The sequence below is a fragment of the Muntiacus reevesi genome, chromosome 2, assembly GCF_963930625.1.
Source record: "Muntiacus reevesi chromosome 2, mMunRee1.1, whole genome shotgun sequence".
NCBI classification, from domain to species: Eukaryota; Metazoa; Chordata; class Mammalia; order Artiodactyla; family Cervidae; genus Muntiacus; species Muntiacus reevesi.
Genome location: NC_089250.1, coordinates 15,985,026 through 15,996,228, shown reverse-complemented (window position 1 = coordinate 15,996,228; position 11,203 = coordinate 15,985,026). Strand labels below are relative to the sequence as shown.

Here is an 11,203-nt window from a genome sequence, read left to right as displayed (position 1 = left end):
ACGTGGAGTCTAGTTGTGGCACACGGGCCCAGCGTGTGGGGTCTTAGTTCCCCAACCAGGGATTGAGCCAGCGTGCCCTACATTGCAAGGTGGATTCTTAGCCACTGGACCGCCAGGGAAGTCCCAAAGTCCAAGCCTTTATAATGATGCTAAAAATCAGACCCTCTTTGGTGTTTTTTCTTCAACAGTATATGCCTTTATTAGATGAGCTAAGATAGGAGGGAAGAGGGTTTATTTGCCTTTCCGGGCCTTGATTTTCCTCAGATAGAACTCGAGCTCTTTTCCCTCTAGCACATAGCCGTCTGCTCGGCCACACTGGCCTGGTCTTGAAGCGACGCATGCAAGAAGCTTGCCCTGCTGGAACTGCTCCTCTAGAAGACTGCTGATTTTCGCTTTCTTTTTCCTCTCATCGTATTTCTTCTGAATTTTCTTTGATCGTTTCTTGTTTAACATCTCTTCCTCCTCAGGAGTCAGCTTGGGCCCCTTCTTGCAGCCCAGGGGCAGCAGAGTGGGACTCGTACCACTGTCGGTTCGGTGTGCTGCCAATGAGCACAATACATTTCTTCACCAGGGTCTTGGTATGGACCAGTTTGTTGTTGGATGCATCATAGACAACATCGATTATTCTTGTCTTGCGTGTACAACACTCCGAGCCCCAGGAGAAGTTCCCCACGTCCAGCCTCAAGGCCCGGTACTTCTTGTTGCCTCCCTGCACACGGACTGTGTGTATGCAGCGGGGGCCAATCTTTGTGTTGGCAGCGGGGCGTCCCAGCTCACAATTCCGCTTCTTGTGGTAGGGCTTTCTCTTGCCCCTGGTCTTATGGCGCTTGTGCCAGTTGTCCTGAGAGATGCCCATCGCTCGGCGCTGGCTGGAAAGAGTCTTTGGTTACTTTTGAAGAATGCTAGGAAAGCAATTCAAGCTTTGGGAAACTGGTATAAGCAGGGAAAGAATCAAGTATTCATTCTGTCCTCCCTGCCCCCAATATGAAGTTTCTCTTTTTTTAGAAGCATTCTGGCCAATCAGTGAAGGAGTTACAGAATTAGCGCATCACCGTGTGACTGTCTCTAAGAAATGGTTGGATCTGGCATCCATGTCTGTTAACATCTCAGAAGGAACTGACCAGACTTGCTGTACTTGCTGATGGAAGGTACCACTGCCTTTGAAGTTTTTGCCAAAAATAATCACTGAGTCTCTGGATCTAAATATCCTTTTACAGAGAAGTCAAGGGACAGAGGAACGTATCAAATGACATCTTGGGGATGCAGTCTGAAAAATCCAGACTTGGGATCATTGACTGGATATTTGATAATATTCAGAAACTGATATTTTTTTTTAAAGAAACAGTCTTATGGATGTGGGTTAAGAAAACTGATCTTTTTAAGATATTTCTATAATAATTGCAGATGAAATGGTATGTTGTCTAGGGTGGAGGACGGGAAAAGCAAGTTGGATTATGCATGAAATGCAACTAGCTATGAGGTAAAAACTGTTGAATTTAGGTGATAGAGGTGCATTAATTTATCTTCTCCACTTTTGTAAATGTTTAAAAAGGTGTTTCAAGTCGGATGGCAATGTTAGTGAGTTCACGGCAGTTGGTGCATGAACGGGGCATTTTTAGAAGAGAAAGGAGTGGATCAGAGCTGGATCAGGGCAGGAGGAGCACGGTGGGCGGGGGAGGCAAAGCCCTTGGCACCCCACCAGCATTCAGCCAGGAACGTGGCCTGGCGTGACCCGGGCTCCTGGGGCCAGGCCCTGACTGCAGACGAACTCCTCTGCCTTGGGGAGCTGAGAAATGTTCCCAGCCCAGCTGGAAGTACTGTCTGCCAGTTCATAATGAGCTGCTCAATGTTCCAGCCCTGAGGTCACCTCCTCTGTGAGTCTCCTGGATCCCCCGGGGAAGGATCAGTCATGCCCTCCTCCGGGCCCCGCAGCTCCTCAGCCCTGATGAGCGTCTGACCTGCATTTCAGAGACTGTTCAGTCTGTGGTCCCCAGTGCCCTGTGTCCCCTGGGGCAGAACCCAGAGCCCTCCACACAGGAGGTATTCAACACCTATATATTGGTTATGAAATGGACTGCCCCCTCATTCCCTGGCAGATGAGGACGCAGAAAGTGTGGGACTGGGTGGAGGGGCTGGGACCAGAAGAAGGAAGGCCTTAGTTTCCTCTCAGTGAGCACACCCACTTTTTCCCTGCCTGGCAGATTGTAAGAATCTGCTGGGGGTGGCCGAAGAGGAGAGATCCTTGAGTCACAGGTGGTCCTTCTGGTTGCCATGGTGATAGCTCGCTCTTGCTCCCCCATCATGGGGGCTGGCCTTTGGGTTGTGAAACTTTGGTGTCCACATCCTTTTGTTGTTGTTGAGTCGTTAAGTCACATCCAACTCTTTGTGAGTCCATGGGCTGTAGACCTTCAGGCTCCTCTGTCCATGGGATTTTCCAGGTAAGAATATTGGAGTGGGTTGCCATTTCCATCTCCAGGGGATCTTCCCAACCCAGGGATTGGACCTGTGTCTCCTGCACTGAAGGCAGATTCTTCACCAACGAGTCACCTGAGAAGCCCACATCTCTCTCCTCTTCTGAGATTGCTGGGACACTCACAGAGCAGGTCCTTGGGATTCTTAACAATTCCTTTGCAGGTTTCATGATGGGTGGGAAGCTGGGAGGGGACTCAGATGGGTCACTGCATTGCTTGGGGTGACCCCAAAGTTTCTTCCCAGCTAAGAACAACAACAGGGAGCACAGATCAGGGATGAGGTAGAATTTGGTTGAGGAATCCTAATTCTCTTTCCTGAGGTCACTTGCCTGTAAGAAGTGATTCCCAGCCTGTTGGGCTAGGAAAACCCTGGAGCCATGAATCCCTTTGTTTCCATTCAGTTTAGTGGCGGGGGTGGGAAGGTGGTTTTAATAGGACCAGGTAGAACGTGTTTACCTTTTCATCTTCTGGGCACCGGGCGCTTGACAACACATCTCATTTGTGGAGGTAACTAAACCACTTCTGTCCTTTCTGGAACACTTGCTGGTCCCCACACAATTAGGGGGCTGCTGTTAACTTTCTTTTGCATAGAACCCCCAACTCCAAGTCCTCTTCCTTGTTAGGTATCACTTTCTGAAGGTTAGATGATTTCTAAGCAAGTGAATGTGATTGGAGGGCGTCTAGGGCTCAGCATCAGACCTCGGGGCTGTAAGGGGCACTCTGTTCTCGTGGCCCCTGGCGGAGGCGCCAGTGGAGTCCTGGCCCAGGGGATGCTGCAAGCCCAGAATGCTTCCTCTTTTTCCAGCAGCAGCAGACCTGTGCGGCTGAGCCTGGCACACATGGCTGATTACTAGGAACATCTTGGTTGACTTCTCTATTTTCAGTTGTCCAGTTGCTATCACATTCTTCACTGTCCCTGGAGAGTGCGTCCTGCAGATCAACACAAGTCAGGCGGCTCCCAGCCAATGTCACTTCCCTGGCAGGCAGTCCCGCAGCCTCTGAAGACCTCCTCTGGCTCCAGGGATCTCTCACGCTTCCTGCCTATTGGTGAGATTAGCTGTGGAACCTTTTAGAGCACTGGACATCGGTCACTAGGATGCACGGATGAATGTCTGTTCTGCCTATAACCACTGCCTCCTGGTGAATCCATTCATCATGCTCCAGATCACTCATGGTAGGAAGTTCTTCCAAAACTCTTGAAAACTTTGGGGCTATAGTCAGTGACCATTTCCTCCCTGCTTCTCTTCAGAAAGTAGGAGACGGGATGATTTCCCGCCTTCACTTGCTCGTGGGCCATTAGCAGGAGTAGCTGTTCCATTATCTGAGCTCTAATGAGCCCAGGAACTGGAGACGATGGGCCTGTGGGGGTGATTTGATTTGAAATTCAACAGCCCAGTTATTCCAGGGGGCTTTATTCCTGACCCTGGGGCCCTCCATAATGGGGTGTCCTGCGCAGGCAGATCCGGTACCTACTGGGGTGTGGAGGGCATCCAGGCGGTGGTGGAGGAGAGGGACCCAGGCAGGGACATCTGCCTGTTGTTTTCACTGGTAACAACGGCCCTTAAAATGATCCGGGCCCAGTTGTTGCACGCTCTGTGATTTGCAGCTGTAGAGGCTTAATCACACTCCTCCAGCTTTTATAGTTAATTTAAAATGTTTTAGAGAAGCTTGGCTTGTCTGTGGGCAGCCGGATGGCCCACTTCCAGGGGGTGATGGGACGGTTCCTGTCTGCTAGTCCAGATCCTGTACCGCCAAGGGGCATGGGTGGCAATTCGAGGACAAATCTTACTCAAAAAAGAGGGCAGGCCCCGTTTGTAGTCTCTCGCCAGATGTGTTGAGTATTCACTCGTCAGCTCATTATTTATTAATTCATTCGTTCAGGCCATGTCCACGGTCTACCCCGAGTGTCCCCCTACTTCCTTTCCCCTTCACGCTTGTGCCTGTGTGTACACACACACACACACACACACACACACACCCCACTTCGTTGGGATGCTTTGATTACAGGCTCTGACCGCTTTTTGTTTCCTGCTTCGTTTCTGTTGAGATGGAAGAATTGTCCCCCCTCTTTCCCAAAGCCAGCATATCTACCTGCCTTCTTGGGATCCAGTGTTCTTCCTCTACTGGCTCTTTTTAAACAAATTTTTACTGGAGGATAATTGGTTTACAATACTGTGCTGGTTTCTGCCAGACATCAACGTGAATCAGCCACAGGAATACGCATGTCCCCTCCCTCTTGAACCTGTCTCCCATCTCCCGCCCTATGCCCTACAGCCCCTGAAACTGTCCAGGGCCCCACTGGCCTCCAGATAAATCCATCTGACTGCCACTCGCTCCCCATCCACTCTCATTTTCCAGAGCCTTCCTCACCTGAGCTTTTGGGTCTTGCTCGGGAACCCCCCCAGCTTTGGCTGTGGAGCTTGGGCTCTGGCCCATGTTTGCATCATGCGACCCCTCCCTGCAGTATTGGGCTGAGCTGGGTGTGTAGGCCAATCAGATTCTCACTGCGGGGAGGTTGGACTTGGGATTCGGAGATGGCCAGCTTGCTGCTGCAGGCAGCTGGGTGTGGGGACACATGTGTGTGATCCTGAGACCCCGTGTGTCTTTGCGTGCACTTCTCTGAGGGCTGAGAAGTGAGGGTGCTGGACTGGAATTAGGTGGTGGGAGGAGTAGGGCGGGGAGCTGAAAGAGCCTGGTGGTGGCCTGGGGGCCTGAAGATAGTCTAGGCCCTTGCTCTAGAACTTTCCCAAGGCCCACTTGAGTGGATTTCCATGAATCACCCCTTTGTCTTGAAAGCACATCTCTCTGTTTCTCGTAATCTGACCTGAACTGGTTTCTCTTACTGTGACCAAAGGCACTCTGAAATCTTTCCTTCCGTCTCATCACTTTGCTTTTCTCACTCTCACCCAGGCCTCTCTCCCTCTCCTCCTGCTTCTCTCTGCCAAAAGGGAGGGGGCCGTGTTGGGAATAGCAGGCTCCAGGCTGCCTCGGTCAGGGTCCTTCTCTTCTCTGAGACCCTGGGGTTCAGTTCTCCCAGGTTCGGTCATGGTGTGAGGGGCCTCTGGGCCCCCGTAAGTCACCTTCCCAAATTTAGATCTGTTTCTTTGATCTAATAGATATATTTTTCTTATGTTCTCAAGTTCAAAGCCACCAGCCTAGTGATGGGAATAGGCACTTGTTTTTGTATATATATATATATATATAAATATCTATGGGGCTGTTTTCATTTATGCTTTTGTCTGTATGGCTTTTCCCCAACAGACCCTAGAAGAGATATTAGCTCCTGCAGAGGGTTCTATTGTCCTCATTGGGTAGAAGCAACACAGCAGGCATATGTGTAGTTAGTTTATACACAGAATAGAATCACAGTAGTGCAATTTTAATGAACAGGGAGGAAATAGAAACCCTTTAAAACACTTTGCTTGATCAAAATTTCAAGGCCCTGTACTTCCTATTTGCTAACCCTCCTGGAAGAGAAGTGCCCCAGTAATGACTAAAGCATGCTGAGTTTGGCCTCTCTTTATTGAACATGTTGTTGTTGTTGTTTAAAGGAGTTTAATTTGAGCATCAGCACCAGTCAGTCTCCTTTTAATTACAGCCTTCCGTTTCTGTGGCTAGCTGCACCGCGCTCCAGAGAGTCATGGGGCGAAGTGATGGTGGGGTACAAGCCGGGGAAGCCTTCTTTCTGGGAGGGTTTCAATGGCTTTCATGTGGTTTATTTTTGCTTTCTTAGTAAATGTACACTTAGAACACAGGATGAACAGCTGAATTCCCAGAGCAGTGCTTGGTGTGAAAGCCTATTATTATTTATTTTTTCCCCCTGAAAAAACCTCCTTTGAGTCTTTGTCCTCCTGGGGTCCTGCCCTCCCTGTGTTCCGCTCGCCTGCTAAGTTGTGAGAATCAAAGATCATCAAACAAACAGAGAGAACAGGGGCCCGAGCAGGTGCTGTGTTGGTGGTGGGCCGGTCAAGGAGCCACTGGATCTGTCCGCTGTCCCCAGGGATCTTCTCTTCCTCACATGGCCGCCTGCCTCTCCCAGCCCTGTGTCCTCCTGGAGGCCGTCTTCAGGGCCCGTCCAGCGTCGATGACTCACAGTCCATCCACCGGTACCAGATGTCAGCTGTCCCTCGTCCCGAGGTCCTAGCATTTATGGGAACAACCTCTTGCTATCCTGTGCCAGCTTGGGAACAGAACTCAAAATGAATAATCCCCTGACCCAAGAGCCGAAGTCAGCCAAGTAGGAGCCCTAGGGAGGGAGATGTGGGGGGTTACAGCAAACGACGTAAAGATCCGTTTCAGATGTCTGCTTCTCGAACATCCTTTCTCTGAGTGTCTTTCCATTTCCCTCTCCCCAGGAAATGTCTGACCTGGGTGACTGTCCTCTCTTCTTTCATGAGAAGCAGAGCAGCCATGCCCAGCCTCCACTCCCAGAGTTGTAGAAAACTCCATACAGATCATGGTGAAGCAGAGGGTGACGGGGTTAACTAGAGCCACTTTCCTTAAAGGCTGTTCTGTGATCATTTCTGATGATCATGTAACTTACCCTAAATGACTTACCAAAATATTTATTTCAGATAGATGTCTCTGCCTAAGAAAAATAATTGAATAATAATTTCTTTTTCACCGTTGAGTTTTTAAATGGTGGTTGTAAATGTGGTGTCATATTTAGTGTTCTTTACACTCCTTCCCTTTGGATTCCCATAGATGTCACACTATCCATTCATGCACTCAGAGAATCATGTTTAATAACCTCTCAGTGCCAAGTACTGACCTGGAAAGCTGGTCAGGGAGGGAGCTGGCACGGGTAAGAAGCATGGAAGAGGGAGGGGCCCTTTGGAGGGCATGAGCAGTGCTGTCAGCATACCTCTGGACACAAATTCTTCTTGCCTCTTGCCCCCTCAGCGCCTTCCCCTTGCTTATGAGGAAAAGCCCACACCTCTTAGCTAGTGTGTGAACACCCACAGTCGGGCATTAATGGCGCTTTTAAACCTCACCTACCACTTCTCCGTTAGGTAAGCTGGGTTTTTCTGTAAAATGCTATTCTTTGGGTGTTCTCTCTTTTTTTTTTTTCTTTTTTAAAGATCTATTTATTTATTCTGTGGGCGGGGTCTTTGTTGCTGCACGTGAGCTTTCTCTAGTTGTGGTGCTCGGGTTTCTCATTGCTATAGCTTCTGTTCTTGCAGAGCCGGGGCTCTAGGTGCACGGGCTTCCGTACCTGCAGCCTGCCGGCTCAGTAATTGCGGGGCACAGACTTAGGTGCTCTGCGGCATGTGGAGACTTCCTGGACCAGGGATCGAGTCAGTGCCCCTTGCATTTCAAGGTGGATTCTTAAGCACTGGGCCACCAGGGAAGCCCTCACTGGATGTTCTTAATGTGGTGCCTTACACTGTTGCTGTCTTAAGCCCTCTAGGTTCCTGTAGTATCTGAGGCCACACCCCATTCCTGCAACCCCTTCTCATCCATGGAGGGCAGACCCTTTAAGCTGAGGGAGGCTAGTCTCCTCAAGGCTTCTTCACCAGTGCAGTTGCCTTGGAAAGCATGCAGCCCTGCTCCTCAAGGCTCCTTCACCAGTGCAGTTGCCTTGGAAAGCATGCAGCCCTGCCCCTCAGGCCCTTGGAGGTGGGGGTGAATAGCTGGGATCAGGAGCCATAATGTTGTTGGATATTGATTCAGCCATATTGCAGGGTAATTCATTAATACCTGGGCTGGATGAGAATTTGTCCCAGTAACCTGGACTTTTGGGGTGCAGCATGAGTTCTCCTACCCCCAGGTCATCCCTGGAATTCCTGGCTCATCACCACATACCTCACAAGGGCATTCTGTCCTGAACCAGCCTCAGAGGTCAAATTCTGTTGCATCCCTCAGTGGAACCTGGGTGAGATGCTGCTGGAGAAGGACCAGGGAGTATCACTGTGGGACCTAACCTCTGAGATGGACAGGTGGGTTTCGCCTGCTCTGATCTGCACCTGTATCACCTCCGGTTCTGCCAGCCAGGGGGCTGCGCACGGGAGCTGTGGGGGCTCTGAGCCTCCCCGAGGCCCAGTCCAGCTTGTTCTGACCTGTGATCTACATCTTCTCCAACACCAAAGACATTTCAGAGATGCTAAGCAGCTCATCTTAAATCGCCCCCCATCCATATGGATAAAAAAAAAAAAGCTCTGGCAAATCTAGACAGCATATTAAAAAGTAGAGACATCACTTTGCCAATAAAGGACTGTATAGTCAAAGCTATAGTTTTTCCAGTAGTCATGTACAGATGTGAGAGTTGGATCATAAAGAAGGCTGAACACCAAGGAACTGATGCTTTCAAACTGTGGTGCTGGAGAAGACTCTTGAGAGTCCATTGAACTGCAAGGAGATTGAACCAGTCAATCTTAAATCAACCTTGAATATTCATTGGAAGGACTGATGCTGAAGCTCCAATACTTTGGCTACCTGACATGAAGAGCCAACTCATTGGAAAAGACCCTAATGCTGGGAAAGATTAAAGGCAAGAGGAGAAGAGGGTGACAGAGGATGGGAAAGATTGAGAGCAGGAGGAGAAGGGGGTGACAGAGGATGAGATGGTTGGATGGCATCATCGACTCAATGGACATTAGTTTGAGCAAACTCCAGGAAATAGTGAAGGACAGGGAAGCCTGCCATGCTACAGTTCATGGGGTCACAAAGAATCGGACACAACTGAGCAACTGAACGATACCAATCCATATGGGGACCAAAAGTGGGAGGGTGGAACCATGAGCTAGACCTGGTTCCCTGTCCTGGGGGCATTTCTTTCTTTGAAATTGCTACGGCCTCACCTTCCTCTTCCCCACCCAGACTAATCATGAAGGTTCTGGAAGGTCCCCAGGTACTTGACGAAGCCTGAGGTTTTTATTGAGGCTGTGGCCGTCTCCAGCAGGTGCTTGGCTGAGTCATGCTGAGTCTGTGGGTGAACCTTCCCTGCTTTGCCACCCCTTCCACTGCCTTGTCCATGGAACCCCCCAAACTCACCTCCTGCTCAGGGGTCTTTTTACCCCCTTTCTGCCAGGAGGTAAGAAATTTATCTTGGGTTTTCCCAGGACTCTTTTGTCCAACACACTTGCCTCCCCTTTCTGGAGGATATCTTTGCTTGAAAGCTCAGGGCCAGGAGAAGAGTGCTTACTCCCACCTTCGGATCTGGTTCTAGAACCATTCCAAGTGCTAACTACCCATTCCAAGTGCTTCTCACTCTGCAAGGCTGTTCCCGTTGCCATTACCCCATCACCACACCCCCTACCCCAGCCCTGGAACAGTTCTGCAACTTGGTACATCTACCTCTGACTCTGCGGGACCCCATGTGGCATTGAGGTGCAGAGGGATCATGCAGTGGTCTGGAGATCCAAGATGCCAGCCTCCCCTGCTTTTCTCCTTGTCTTTCCAGCCAGAGTGTGAGGCAGACTGGCTAGGAGAGAGCCTGAAGGACCCATTGTCTTGCATTTTTCAGCCTCTGAAAGTGACTCATGGCCACAGTAAAGACGCTATTCTTGCCTGGGTTGACTGGAGCTGAGGGTTAGGACTTTCTCTATACTCTTAGCTGGGGTCCCAACTTGTCCACCATCCACTTAAAACCAACAAACATGAACTCAGGAGATGCCATGGATGTTCAGATTCATCGTAAGTTGTGTGTAAGAAATTTAAACTTCAGAGGTGTGACTAAAAGGAAACCCAGGCATGCAATGCTCCTTCCCACCCCACCCCTGGGCTCCCTCTAGGAGTTGGCTCAGACCTTTGGGAAGACCCTAAGTAGATGTCCCCCAGGCCAGCATGAAGCATCCTCTCTTGCTTTACTAGCTGCTTCTTTTCTTCCTGCACAAGTTTTCTGCCTGTTTACCTCTTCCTTCTTTCCTCAAGACCCCTCCCCTTCTTTTCCACCCCCACCCCCTGCCTCCACCAGAATCTGAGAAGTTTCTTCTGCTTTGTGAGCTTTCGCCACCTCTGAATATAGTCGTGAACCAGTCATGCCATCCGTTCTGCTGCTTTGTGTAATGAAAGAGGCATTGGCCACTGGTGATTGACTTGGTCTCCAGCCCTGCCCCCTCCCCAGAGCTCAGGGGAGGAAGTGGAAGTGACAGCCCTCCAGGCACTTCAGTCACATAACAAGGACAGTTTTTCAGTTTCCTCCCCTAGGTAATGCCAAGGGTTGGGGAGCTCTGTGCTGGGATCGGGGACTAAGGCCACATTTATTTCTCCTTTTGTGAACTGCAGCATCACAGTCCTTCATGGTGGGAAGCCTGGTGTCCAGGGTTCCCCTTCCCCATCCATGCGGGGTTGAGACCACACGTTACATGAGCCCCTTGGCGCCCCTGGACCCCTGAGTGGTCTCCGACTGCCCCAGCACAGCCAAGCAGGAGAGGAAGCCTCTGTGCTTGCAGGTCCGGCTCCCGGAGCTGCCACCACCAGCAGCACTACCTCCCCAGCTGTTCCCATGCTCTGAGCCAGAGAGGAGCCAGCCAGGGAGTGAGCCCAGGGCCGGCCGGGATCCAGGTCCTGGAAGTGCGGAGAGGAGCAGCGGCCAGCGCCTGGCATGGGGGAATAGCCGCTCCGCCAGCCCGGCTCCACGAGGAGCGTGCGGACGGCCCTGCTCCCGGCGGTGACAGATAGAGGCTGAGCCAGGGACCCTCTCTGCAGTAGTTAGCAGGCTGATTGGCGAGAGTGGCCGTTCCAATTGTGTGGCCAGGGCACTGGGCCATCCAGGGTTCGGGCTCCAGAGG

General features: G+C 50.8%; 1 pseudogene; it reads right to left on the bottom strand.

Moving 5' to 3' along the window:
• Positions 1 to 204: 204 nt before the first annotated feature.
• On the bottom strand, positions 205 to 856 carry LOC136157776 (small ribosomal subunit protein eS8 pseudogene; annotated as a pseudogene).
• Between the last annotated feature and the right edge of the window lie 10,347 nt (positions 857 to 11,203).